Consider the following 12,339-nt stretch of genomic DNA (forward strand, 5'->3'; position numbering starts at 1 on the left):
ACCTCATCTTCGACAAAATATATCATAAAGAACAACACGCGTAACTCTACATTCTTTAAGATATCCAGGAACGTTCTCTGTCTTTTGCTTTCACACTATCATGTACTTAATGTCTATGACTTTAATACTATCATGTATCTCACCATCATGCACCCAACACTTCTGCTAACACAAATTGTATACTTTTTTCTATTTCCAGTACTATGTATTTCACCATCATGCACCTAATACTTGCTGTAAAACCAAATGTATATTCTTTTCTATTTCCAGTTTCCACGATGAATTGTAAGCCACATTGAGCCTTGCAAAAAGGTGGAATAATGTGGGATACAAATGCAATAAAATAAATAAATAAATAAATAAATTTATGGAGTCTGACCATACACAAGAAATGAAGGCTTCTAAACAGTCCTCTAGTCTTACAGTGTTGTTTAATAGCTGCATCACAAGACCAAATCTCACTCTGGAATATATATTCTTGCCCTATATCCCTGTTTGTTACAATTCTTGAGTTTGTATTTGTTGTATGAGCTCTACCTCTACTTTTACTTTATTTTCATTTATAGTCACCACAGACTTAGAGGCAGATGCAGCAACCAAACGTAAAAAAATCTAAATCGTTAAAGTCCCTAACGATTTTAAAATAACGAAAAATGCACCAAAAAAAAGAGTCACACATGCTGAGATCGGTATTGAAACGTACAATGTATCAAAGAATCACAATACACATCGTTAATCGGCCCCCAAATCATGCGCAGAGCAGCCAAGCGTTATGTTAGCTGCTCTGCGCATGCCACAAACAGTCAAAACACAGTCAAATCACAAGCACATGGCTCCCAAATCAAAACAAAAATTAAAAAAAGGATTGGGAGGGGGCAAGGGCGCTCATCAGGAGCGTCCTGTACGGATGGCCTTGCCCCCCCCCCCGCTGCTCCCCACTTTCCGCCGCTCCCCCACCCGAAAAAGCAAAATTCAAGCAGCCCCTGCCCCCCTCCCTTCCTCACTACTCTGTCTCACCTCAGCTCCGCCTCCCGACATCCTCCGCCCTGTGCACCGCCCCCTTTTGGGGTCGTCGCCGCCATTCCCCTCCTCCATCGGGCCCCCCTCCCTCTTACCGGGCCCGTGCAGCGCCTCTCTCCTCTGTCCGAAGGCGCTGCACGGGCAAGAAGAAAGCTGATGCCTGCCTTCGCCCAGCTTCGGTCACGCGTCTTTCTCCTCCTGGGCCCGCCCCTGTCTGACGTCGGTAACCTACGTAGGTTACTGATGTCAGACAGGGGCGGGCGCAGCAGGAGAAAGACGCGCAACCGAAGCTGGGCGAAGGCAGGCATCAGCTTTCTTCTTGCCCGTGCAGCGCCTTCGGACAGAGGAGAGAGGCGCTGCACGGGCCCGGTAAGAGGGAGGGGGGCCCGATGGAGGAGGGGAATGGCGGCGACGACCCCAAAAGGGGGCGGTGCACAGGGCGGAGGATGTCGGGAGGCGGAGCTGAGGTGAGACAGAGTAGTGAGGAAGGGAGGGGGGCAGGGGCTGCTTGAATTTTGCTTTTTCGGGGTGGGGGAGCGGCGGAAAGTGGGGAGCAGCGGGGGGGGGGGGGGGCAAGGCCATCCGTACAGGACGCTCCTGATGAGCGCCCTTGCCCCCTCCCGATCCTTTTTTTATTTTTATGTGTGTTTTCTGACGTCCTTTGGACCAATCACAGCGCTTTTAGCTCTGCTAATGCGCTGGGATTGGCTCAAAGTTTATTTATTCACTTAATGATTTTTCCTGGCACAGAGCTGTCCTAACGAGAGGTCCAGACCTCTCGTTAGATTTCCTGCCTTTTTCCTGCGTAAAGGCAATCGGAAAAGGTTAGTGCATGTCGTTTCAATGGGGTTTTCACACTAATTGCTCATCTCCATTCCGTTTTCGTTAGCTGCTGGCTTCCTCGGTAAAAGCCCTTTGATGCATGCAACGGATCAAATTTTCCTCGTTGGAGAGTCATTAAAGGCTCATTTAGCTTTAGTGCATCTGCCTCTTAGTCTTATACTAATCTGTAAATTAACACTATAGATATATCATGCAGATCTCCTTCTTGTAATGTGTAACCTGCCTTTAAAATGTCCGTGGTACCTGAAGAATAGAAGGTGGCCAACATAAAGCCAATTTTTAAAAAGAGTTCCAGAGTGATCCGGGAAACTACAGACCAGTAAGCTCGACATCAGTACTGGGCAAAATGGTGGAAACTAATAAAAAGAACAAAATTACTGAACATAGACAAACATGATTTAATGGGACAGAATCAACATGGATTCAACTAAGGAAAGTCTTGCTTCACTAATTTGTTACATTTTTTGAAGGAATGAATAAACATGTGGATAAAGATGAGCCAGTTGCAGTATTTTCAGAAAGTTTTTGACAAAGTTCCTCATGACAGACTCCTGAGAAAATGAAAAAGCCACTGTTGTGGATTGGGAACTAGAGTAGGCTTAAAAGGACAACTCTCTCAATGGAGAAAGAAGAATATTGGCATGCCGCAAGGATCTGTACTGGGACTGGTACTTTTTAACACATTCGTAAATGATCTGGAAATGGGAATGATGAACAAGGTGATCAAATTTGCAGATGACACAAAACGATGCAAAGTTGTGTAACTGTATGCAGACTGTGTGAAATCGCAGGAGGACCTTTGGAGGCTAGAAGATTGGGCATCCAAATTTAATGTGGACATGTGCAAATTGATACTGTGATAAAGTCACATCCAGGATAGTTGGGTTAAGGCAGTTTCAGTCTGAACTACAAGTCCCAGAAGGCATTGCAGGCAAGGAGCCAGGGGGTGAGATGAGGAACCCGGACTGGACTTCTAGCTGCAATAGGGGAAGACAAGGGAATACGCTGACAGGATGTGTAGATTGGCTGCCCCTAGGGGGAAAGAGAGCTAGGAAACCCTGTGTGCAGGAGCTCCTCATTAGGCTCATGCTCAACTCAGCTGGTATGGGTGTGTAGAGAAGCTAATGAGTGGAGAATGATTGGTTGTGAAGGCAGAAGCTAGGGATTGATTAGGCAGGTGGGAAGGAGTCTCAGCAGTTCAGTTCAGGGAGAGCAGCAAGGAAGGCGAGAGGCAGTTGCAGGCTGAAAACCCTTGGGCAGGGAGGTCCCTAAAGTACTGAAGTCTGAGAAGTATTTGCAGGCTGAAAACCCTTGGGCAGAGAGGTCCCTAAAGTACTGAAGTCAGAGGCAGTTGCAGGCTGAAAACCCTTGGGCAGGGAGGTCCCTAAAGTACTGAAGTCTTGGAAGTATTTGCAGGTGAAAAATCCTTGGGTAAGAAGAAGTCCCTAAAGTATTGACCTTACTGGTGAAGCTGTTTCAGGGGGAATCCCTAGAATATGGAGCTCATTATGAGGGTGAAGAGACTAGAAGTATAACTGCTGCTTTGTGATTTAACTATGATGATGAATTGAATGGACTGCTGCTGCTTGGAATTGAACTAATGTTTATGGTGCACTGGATAAAGAGCCTAGACTGAAGCCTATATTGGATCCTGACATGTGCTAAGAGCCTTCTGCTTAAAGGGGACTACTGGCCACACACTTTCAGGTGGCTTATAGGTGCTTAGGATTGAAGGTGAATGCTGCTGTTGGAACTGTGTACTAGAAACCTGCATGGAATAAAGTCCTTGAGTTTGAAGTTACTGGTGGATATCTGTTTCTTCATTGTACCGGGAGCCTGTGGTTAGAGGAGATTGTTCTATCCCTGGCTGCACAAGAGAGGCGCCTGGTTACAATACACATTGGGAAGAATAACCCCAATTATAGCTACATGATGCTAGGTTCCATATTAGGGGTCACCAACAAGGAAAGTGACTTAGGTATTGTTAGACAATAACTTTAAAAAAAAAAACTCTTCTGTTTAGTATGTGGCGGCGGCCAAAAAAGCAAACAGAATTTTAGGAATTATTAGGAAATGAATAGAGAATAAAATCAAAGAATATCATAATACCTCTGTATTGCTCCATAGTGAGACCACTCCTTGAGTATTGTGTGCAAGTCTGGTCACAGCATCTCAAATAAGATATAGTGGAACTGGAAAAAATACACAGAAGGGCAACCAAAATGATTAAGGGGATGGAAAGACTCTTATATGAGGAAAGGCTAAAGAGGGTAGGGATCTTCAGCTTGGAGAAAAGATGGCTGGGGTGGTGGGGTGGAGAAAGATATAATTGAGGTCTATAAAATCCTGAATGGAGATGAACGGGTAAATGTAAATTGACTGTTTACTCTTTCAAAAAGTACAAACAGTGGCGGACACTCCATGAAGTTATATAGTGGCACATTTAAAACAAAACAGGAGAAAATTTTTTTTCACTCAGCTATAGTTAAGCTGTGGAATTTAAAAGCAGTTAATGTAGCTGGGTTTAAAAATATTTGGACAAATTCCTGGAGGAAAAGTCCATGAACCATTATTAAAGTAAACCTGGGGAAACTATTTCTCACAGAGCTCAGTCATGTTTTGAACAGTTTCCAGGATACGGTAGGGAGGATCTGACTTGTGCATACCCAAGGGAGGAGATGGGGGGGGGGGGGGGGGGGGGGGGTCATAAGGGGAGGGTTTGGTTGTCTCTAGTTCTGATTATTAGGTTGGAGACTATAAGAATCCAAGTCTCTAACCTATTATGCAGTGAGTCTTTTTTCTTCATGGTTGGGGTAACTGGTTTGGGCAGGCGGGGAGAAGGTTGTGTTTCTTCTTAATACTTGAATTATCTTTTTACCCAAGATGGCCATGGTCCAAGATGCCCGGATTAAAACGGACTCCTGAAGATCCTTAAGTCCTACCTAAGCTGAACAACCTCAGCAATCACACGGGACGAGGGACTGGATTAACTGAACAGATGCAGGACATACAACCTGGTCATGCTTCACTGCCTGGACTAGAAACCAAGAAAGAAGTGGCATCCCCATACTGGAGCTAGATAACCCAAGCGAGACGGGGCCTGGTGAGAACCATCTGGACTTGCAGGTCATCCAGCACAGTTCAGCTTGGAGACGGTAAGGACGGCACAACTCAGCCCAACAGCGGCAGAGCTCTGTGGTCCAGCTTGGAGCTGGCATCGAGAATGGAGCAGCCCAACCCAACAGTGGTAGAAAGAACAAGGTAAGCTGGTGGTGGAGGAGCGGTGCGACTCAGACCAGAGACAGACAAGTGGGCAGTGCAACCCAGACTATAGGCAACTGCAGGCAGAGACCAGAGTACAATGAGCTAGTCTGCAACTTGAGAATTCAGGCTTGGGTAAGAAACACTCGACCCCTCCGAGTGTCGAAGCTCACCCCAAGATAATCCAGGGACTGAGACGGCTGGAGACGACTCTTCTGTGAGTTGACCACTTATCCAAGGGACTGCAGGAAATGGACCACCCGCTCCGTGACCTGCAGACTCTCCTGGTACGTTTTTTTTCTGATTAACCAATTGTCCAGGTAAGGGTGAATAAAAACTCCTTCCCTCCTGAGGGCTGCTGCAACTACCACCATCACCTTGGTAAAAGTGCGAGGAGCAGTTGCGAGGCCGAAGGGCAACGCCCAAAACTGCAAACAATTGCCAAGAATTGCAAAGCATAGAAAAAACTGATGCGGTGGACAAATCGGAATGTGGAGATAAGCTTCAGTAATGTCTAGGGCTGTCAAAAATTCTCCAGACTGCACTGCTACTATGACCAAGCGAAGTGTCTCCATATGGAAAGAGAAGACCCTGAGTGCCCAGTTAACTGCCTTGAGGTCCAGAATCAGCCTGAAAGAACCTTCATTCTTGGGAACGACTAAGTAGATGGAATACCAACCTTGCCTGAGCTCCGCCGAAGGGACTGGACAAATAGCCTGGAGTTTGAGAAGCCTTTCCAGAGTGCCCCCGACGATGGTCGCCTTGAAGTGAGACCAACAAGGTGACTTCAGAAATGCATCTGACAGAGGACGAGCAAATTCTAAGGCTTATCCTTCTTGAATAAACTCCAGAACCCACTGGTCTGTGGTGATCTGGACCCACCTCCAGTAAAACTGCGCCAAACGCACTCCTACAGGAACTAGAGGCTGGGCCTGGACACCCTCACTGTGAAGAACAAGCGGGGGACTGGAAAGAGTATCCCTGCCCCCTCTGTGAGCTCCCATAAAGGACCAATTCTTCTGGAAAAAACGGGATTGTTGAATTGGAGCCGCTTTACCCGATCTAAACTGATGAAAATCACAACCCCGGCCCCAAACAATCTGCGCCAAGAAGTCTTAGGCCAGTCTCGGGACCTTAGTCTCCCCCAAACTGCGGACTAACTTGTCCAAATCCTCATCGAACAATAAGGAACCCCAAAATGGCAAATCATACAAAGCGTCTGCCAAAAAGGCCAAACCCACCTTGAGCTTAGCCACCTCAGCATCTATGGCGGACAAATCATCCAAAGATCTATCAAGCACGCTCTCTGACCAGCGAAAACAAGATCTGGCAATTAAAGACCCACATATGGCCGCCTGCACTGCAAAGGCTTCGAAGCTACTTTTCAACAATGTCTCCATACAGCGATCCTGTACATCCTTAAGCACGATGCCACCTGTCACGTATGTGAATGTTTCCTTGTTTGTGCTCACCTCGCCCCCTGGTGGCCAGAACCGGTGCCTGCTATGGACTGTCACCTGTTCCAGACTTCAGCCTAGTCCGGTCCAGATCTTCCGGGCTGCCAGACTTGCTTTTCTTTTTTTTTTTTTAATTCTTTATTTATTAAATTTTTACATTTATATCAATATAACATAAATGTAGGAAATACAGAAATACTTATTACAAAGCAAGGGAATTACCTGCAATTTTAAATCAAAAATATTTCTAATTTTTACTTTGTCCACAACATAAGGAATCAAGAGCTAGGAAATTCTAACATTTCAGACTTGCTTTTCTTGTTTGTGCCTGAACAGCACCCGTAGCTGCCTTGTGATTCCTGCAGCTGAGCTTCAGCAGCTGATGGGCTTTATTAATCACCTGGAAACTTCTGTGTTTGCCTTTGCATCGTCTAAGGTCCCTGGTTTGTGGGTACTTTGTTGCACTTCTGCCTAGTCTGGTTTCTTGTATAGTTCCTTGTCTGATTCTAGTTAGTCTGTGTGTAGTTTATCTTAGGTTTATTGCTTATTTCTTAGTCTTGTTTCTGGTTTGTATTCTTGGTCTAGTTTCTGTTTGTCTGTGTCTCTTGCTTAGTGGCTGCTCTGCAGCTTTCAGTCCTGTCTCTTTTCTGTCAGTGTTTGTACCCTGTTTCAGTGGCTGCTTGTCAGCTTTCAGTTCCTGTCCTTTAGCTTGTCCATTTCCTGCTTTGTGTAGTTTTGTCTGTCTGTGACTCCTACCCAGTTTCCTGCCTTGCTGCCCATGTATATTCCTTTCCCCTCTGACCCTCAGTCTCTGTTCAGCCTAGTTGGTATTCAGTTCCTGCCCTGTCCGGTAAGTCCTGCCAGCTGCCTGCACCCAGGGGCTCAACTCCTGGGGAAGGGCAGTCAAGTGCAGGTGAAGTCTAGCTGTTCCTGTCAGAGTGCTGTCTTGTCTCTGGTGTGGGGTGGTTTTGCCTGCCACTGCTGCTCCACGGCAGTGGCCCAAGGGCTCACAAACCTAGTTTCTGCCTTGAAAACCTGACACCACCATCCATAGGCACTGTATTCTACTTTATGACTGCCAAGACCACCACATCCACCACAGGTGGCTTTAAGAGGGATTTCCCAGCCTCAGGGACCGGACAGAGATGAACCATCGATTTAGCGGGTCTAAAGGCCACTGTGCCTGAATAACGTCCCTGATATCCTGATGCATAGGAAAAGTCTTGCCTGGTTTATGGACTCTCTTTATCAGGAGATCCACCTTGCGTGGCTCTGAAGCAGGAGACTCCTCTTCCTCAAAACGTAAGGTGGAGAAAACCAAGGAAATTAATTCCTGCAAATCTTCTTTGTGGAAGATTCTAAGGACAGAAGGGTCCTCCCCAGGGATAAAAGGTTCAACCCCTGAGTCCCCCTGACCAGAGTCCTCCTCCATATGGCCTCAATGAGATAAATCCTTTTCCTCTAAGGAGGGCATCTCCTGATCTGGATCAGACCCAAGATCCTCGTCCAGATCCCAAGACTCCCTGGATCTTTTAGCTGCCGTTCCAAAGGTCTTTTCCCAGAAGATACAGTGGAAGGGTTAGATTTCTTAAACATAAATGCTTTAAACATTTGGATTACAAACTCTGGATAGCCCCCCCCCCCCCCATCAGACCCTGCAGAGGAAAGGGAAAGACTTTATGCATGTGCCTGCTCTGAAGAAACCAGCCGACTGGTTTACCAGCCCGGTAGGAGCAGCCCAAATAGTGGCAGACCCCGCCAAAACCAGGATCAGTAACTTCTCCTTCCCCGCTGTTGAGTCCTTACCCCCAACTGATGGAACCGGCAAAATTGAAGCGGAGAGACCTGCCTTAGAGGAGCTATCAATGGCTGTGCAGTATTTACAGCAGCCATTAGCGACTAATCCGTGACAAAGTGCAGCGTCGGAGCTTTTCAGCCATGCAGCAGAGAAAACGGCAACGCGATCTTTTTTTTTTTTTTTCTTTTTCTTTTTAACCAACTCTGTGCGCCAGAGGGGAACCAGAGAGGACAGCCCCTAACAGATACAGCAGGAGAACCAGCTCACTGTTCAGCCCCCCCCCCCCCCACCCCGCAAAACAGCTTCTGGGGTTTTTTTTCCCTTTGCAAACGGCTGCCTCTCCCTGCTTAGCCGCTTTTCCCCTCGAAGAGGCATAGGCAAATATAGCAACAGCAGAAAGAGACGCTGTAACAGAGAAGATTTTTTTTTTTTTTTGTGGGGGGGGGGGGGGGGGACCCGGCCATCTGGCGGTAACACCCCCGAGGCTAGTATAGATCCCCACTGACCTCAGCCTTCACAAAACAGGTTCAGACAAACCACAGATGCACAGAAGGGAAACAGAAACTACCCAAAACACAGTTTAAAATACTAACAGAGAAAGAAAATAGAGGAAAATAGAGAGACTGAAGGGCTCACCACCTTCCACCTGCTGGAGACTGAGATTACGGGAACTTTCTCTACCTAGCAAGGGCTCGAGTCAGAATTCTCAGTCTCCACCTGCTGGAAGGCGAGCATAACCCATCAGTCACAATCTGGGCCGGTCTGGAGGGACGCCAAGGAAAAACTAGTTAAAAGATAGAAAACGGAGAGTAGGGTTAAATGGTCAGTATTCTCAATGGAGAAGGGTAGACAGTGAGGTTCCCCAAAGGTTTGTGTTGGGACTGCTGCATTTTAACATATTTATAAATGACCTAGAGATGGGAATGACTAGTGAGGTAATTAAATTTGCTGATGACACAGAAGTTATTTTTTAAATAGTAGTAGTAGTAGTTATTCAAAGTTGTTAAATTGCAAGAGGATTGTGAAAAATTACAAGAGGACCTTACAAGACTGGGAGACTGGGTGTCTAAATGGCAGATGATGTTTAATGTGAGCAAGTGCAAAGTGATGCATATGGGAAAGAGGAACCTGAATTATAGCTATGTAATGCAAGGTTCAACATTAGGAGTCACCGACCAGGAAAGGGACCTAGGTATCATCCTTAATGAGACACTGAAACCCTTTGCTCAGTGTGTGGCGGCAGCTAAGAAAACAAATAGACTAATAGGCATTATTAGGAAAGGAATGGAAAACAGAAATGAGGATCACTCCATGGTGCAACCGCAACCTTGAATACGGTGTTCAATTCTGGTCACTGCATCTCAAAAAAGATATAGTGGAATTAGAAAAGGTACAGATGGCTTCCAAAAGGGAAAGCCCACAGACCATTATTAAAATGGACTTGGGGAAAATCCACTATTTCTGGGATAAGCAGTATAAAATGTTTTGTACATTTTTGGGATCTTGCCGGGTATTTGTGACCTGGATTGGCCACTGTTGGAAACAGGATGCTGGGCCCGATGGACCTTTGGTCTTTCCCAGTATGGCAATACTTATGTACTTATCCTAAAAACCCAATTAGCCGAGTGTGCTCCAAGGACTGGTTAAAAAGCACTGCATTAGGTCATGTTAGGAAGGTAGTTTCTACCTATACTTTGGGTTAATCTTCCCAATGGGCCACACTTTGCACTTGTACAGATTAAAATTTCATCTGCCATTTGGATGCATAAAATGTATTGTACTTTTTTGGGATCTTGTATTTTTTTGGGATCTTGCAAGGTACTTGTGACTTGGATTGGCCCCTGTTGAAAACAGGATGCTGGGCTTGATGGACCTTCGGTCTGTCCCAGTATGGCAATACTTATGTAGTTATGACCTTTTCTTGGCTTTACAGGGAGGACAATAAAGCCTATCTGTGTCCCGCAAAGGCAAAAAAATGAAAGAAGAAGTTTAGGCATCTCCAGCATTGGGGGAACCAAGGCTGATGCTGGACAGATTTTTACGGTCTGTGTCCCACAAATGGCAAAAGACAGGTGAAGCTTTGGCAACTCCAGTGTTGATCACTTTATTGCCATGTGCTGTGAGTGAGGGTGCTATGAGTGAGGGTTCTGTGCAGCTCAGGGGGTGGGGAAGACATCTTGACTTGTAAGTTGGATACTGTCAACAATACATAGAGTCTTGGTTATAACTACATATCATTCCCATCATGTTTGGCTGCCTGTATCTTTGGCATGGTGGAGACTTGACAACCTGCATTTAAGCATGAGGGAGTAGGGCCCACAGAGTGGTGGACATAGCTGTAGCCAACTTGTTGGGCAGACTGGATGAACCGTGCGGGTCTTTATCTGCAGTCATTTACTGTGTTAGGCTAAATATAGAAATAAATAAACACAGAAAAAAGGCTATACAGAATAGCAAGTTGGGGGGGGGGGGGGGGGGGGGGGATAAGAACTTAAGACTCCTGAGTTATACCCTCAGCACAGAATTTATTTTTTTTGGAGGGAGGAGCTGTGGGATCTGGTTCTCCAACCGGTCCAGGAGCCATCCTTCAGTCAGTCTAGGAGCTGCAGCTCCACATAAAAACATGACACAAGAACATAAGCGTTGCCATATTGGGGTAGTTTCCAAAAGTGGTCAATCCAGGTCACAAGCACCTGGCAAGATCCTAGAATAGCAAATCAGATTTTATGTTGCTTATCCTAGAATATGCAGTGTATTTTCCCAAGTCCATCTTTTAGGAAGATAGCCAAACGTTTTTTAAACCTTGCTATGCTAACTGCTTTTACCACATTCTCTGGCAAAGAATTCCAGAGTTTAATTACACGTTGAATGAAGAAATATTTTCTCCAATGTTTTAAAATTTACTACTTTGTAGCTTCATTGTGTGCTCAAATCCTAGTATTTTTGGAAAGAGTAAACAAGCTATTCACGTTTACCTGTTCTACTCCACTCATTATTTTATATACTATCATATCTCTCCCTCAGTTGTCTTTTCTCCAAGCTGAAGAGCCTAAGCAGTAAAAGGTACAGAGAAGGGAGACCAAGATGATAAAGAATATGGAACAATTCTCGTAAGAAGAAAAGCTAGTTAGAACTTTTCAGAGAGATGACAGAGCTCTACAGTCTTGAGTGGAATTAAACATAGAACATGCCATGAAGTTACAAGTTAATACATTTAAAGAAAATAGGAGAAATATTTTTTCATTTACTGCATGATTAGGCTCTGGAACCTGTTGCCAGATGATGTGGTAAAAGCAGTTAGTGTAGCTGGGTTGGACAAATTTCTGGAAGAAATGTCCACAAATCATTAAGGCAGAGCTTGGGAAAGCCACTGCTTATCTCTGTGACGCATGAATCTATTTACTTATTTATTTGTTGCATTTGTATCCCACATTTTCCCAACTATTTGCAGGCTCAATGTGGCTTACAATATTCCACCCTGGCTATTGCCATGGCTGAAGAGAGATACAATTAATAACAACACTAGAATACGAGTAACATAGTGGAATAAAACATTAGGTATAGCGAGATCAATGATGGAATAACAATTAAAACAGTAATGTACTAAAGTTCAGGTGATGGGTCATTGTGATATGTTCTATTAAAGGGATAGGTCTTCAGTGATTTCCAAAAACTGATTAGGTCGCTTATTTTTCTCACATCAAGTGGTAATGCATTCCAAAGCTGTGTACCTATGTAAGAAAAACTGGATGAATGCATTAATTTATACTTTAGTCCTTTGCAGCTTGGGAAGTGTATATTTAGGAATGTGCGTGAAGATATTTTGATGTTCCTGGGTGGTAGGTCAATAAGATCTGACATGTAGACTTTTTGGGATCCTGCTAGGTACCTGTGACCTGAATTTGTACTGCTGGAAACAGGACTACTGTGTCTGATTGACCTTTTGTCTGAAACAGAATG

At 45.1% G+C, this 12,339-nt stretch overlaps 1 protein-coding gene across 1 annotated transcript in view; it reads right to left on the reverse strand.

Moving 5' to 3' along the window:
• The window catches only part of RFC5 (replication factor C subunit 5), a 102,104-nt gene that overhangs the window by 13,346 nt on the left and 76,419 nt on the right, over window positions 1–12,339 (reverse strand). The gene's annotated exons all lie outside the window — the stretch shown is intronic.

The sequence above is a fragment of the Microcaecilia unicolor genome, chromosome 11 (genome assembly GCF_901765095.1).
Source record: "Microcaecilia unicolor chromosome 11, aMicUni1.1, whole genome shotgun sequence".
Lineage (NCBI taxonomy): Eukaryota > Metazoa > Chordata > Amphibia > Gymnophiona > Siphonopidae > Microcaecilia > Microcaecilia unicolor.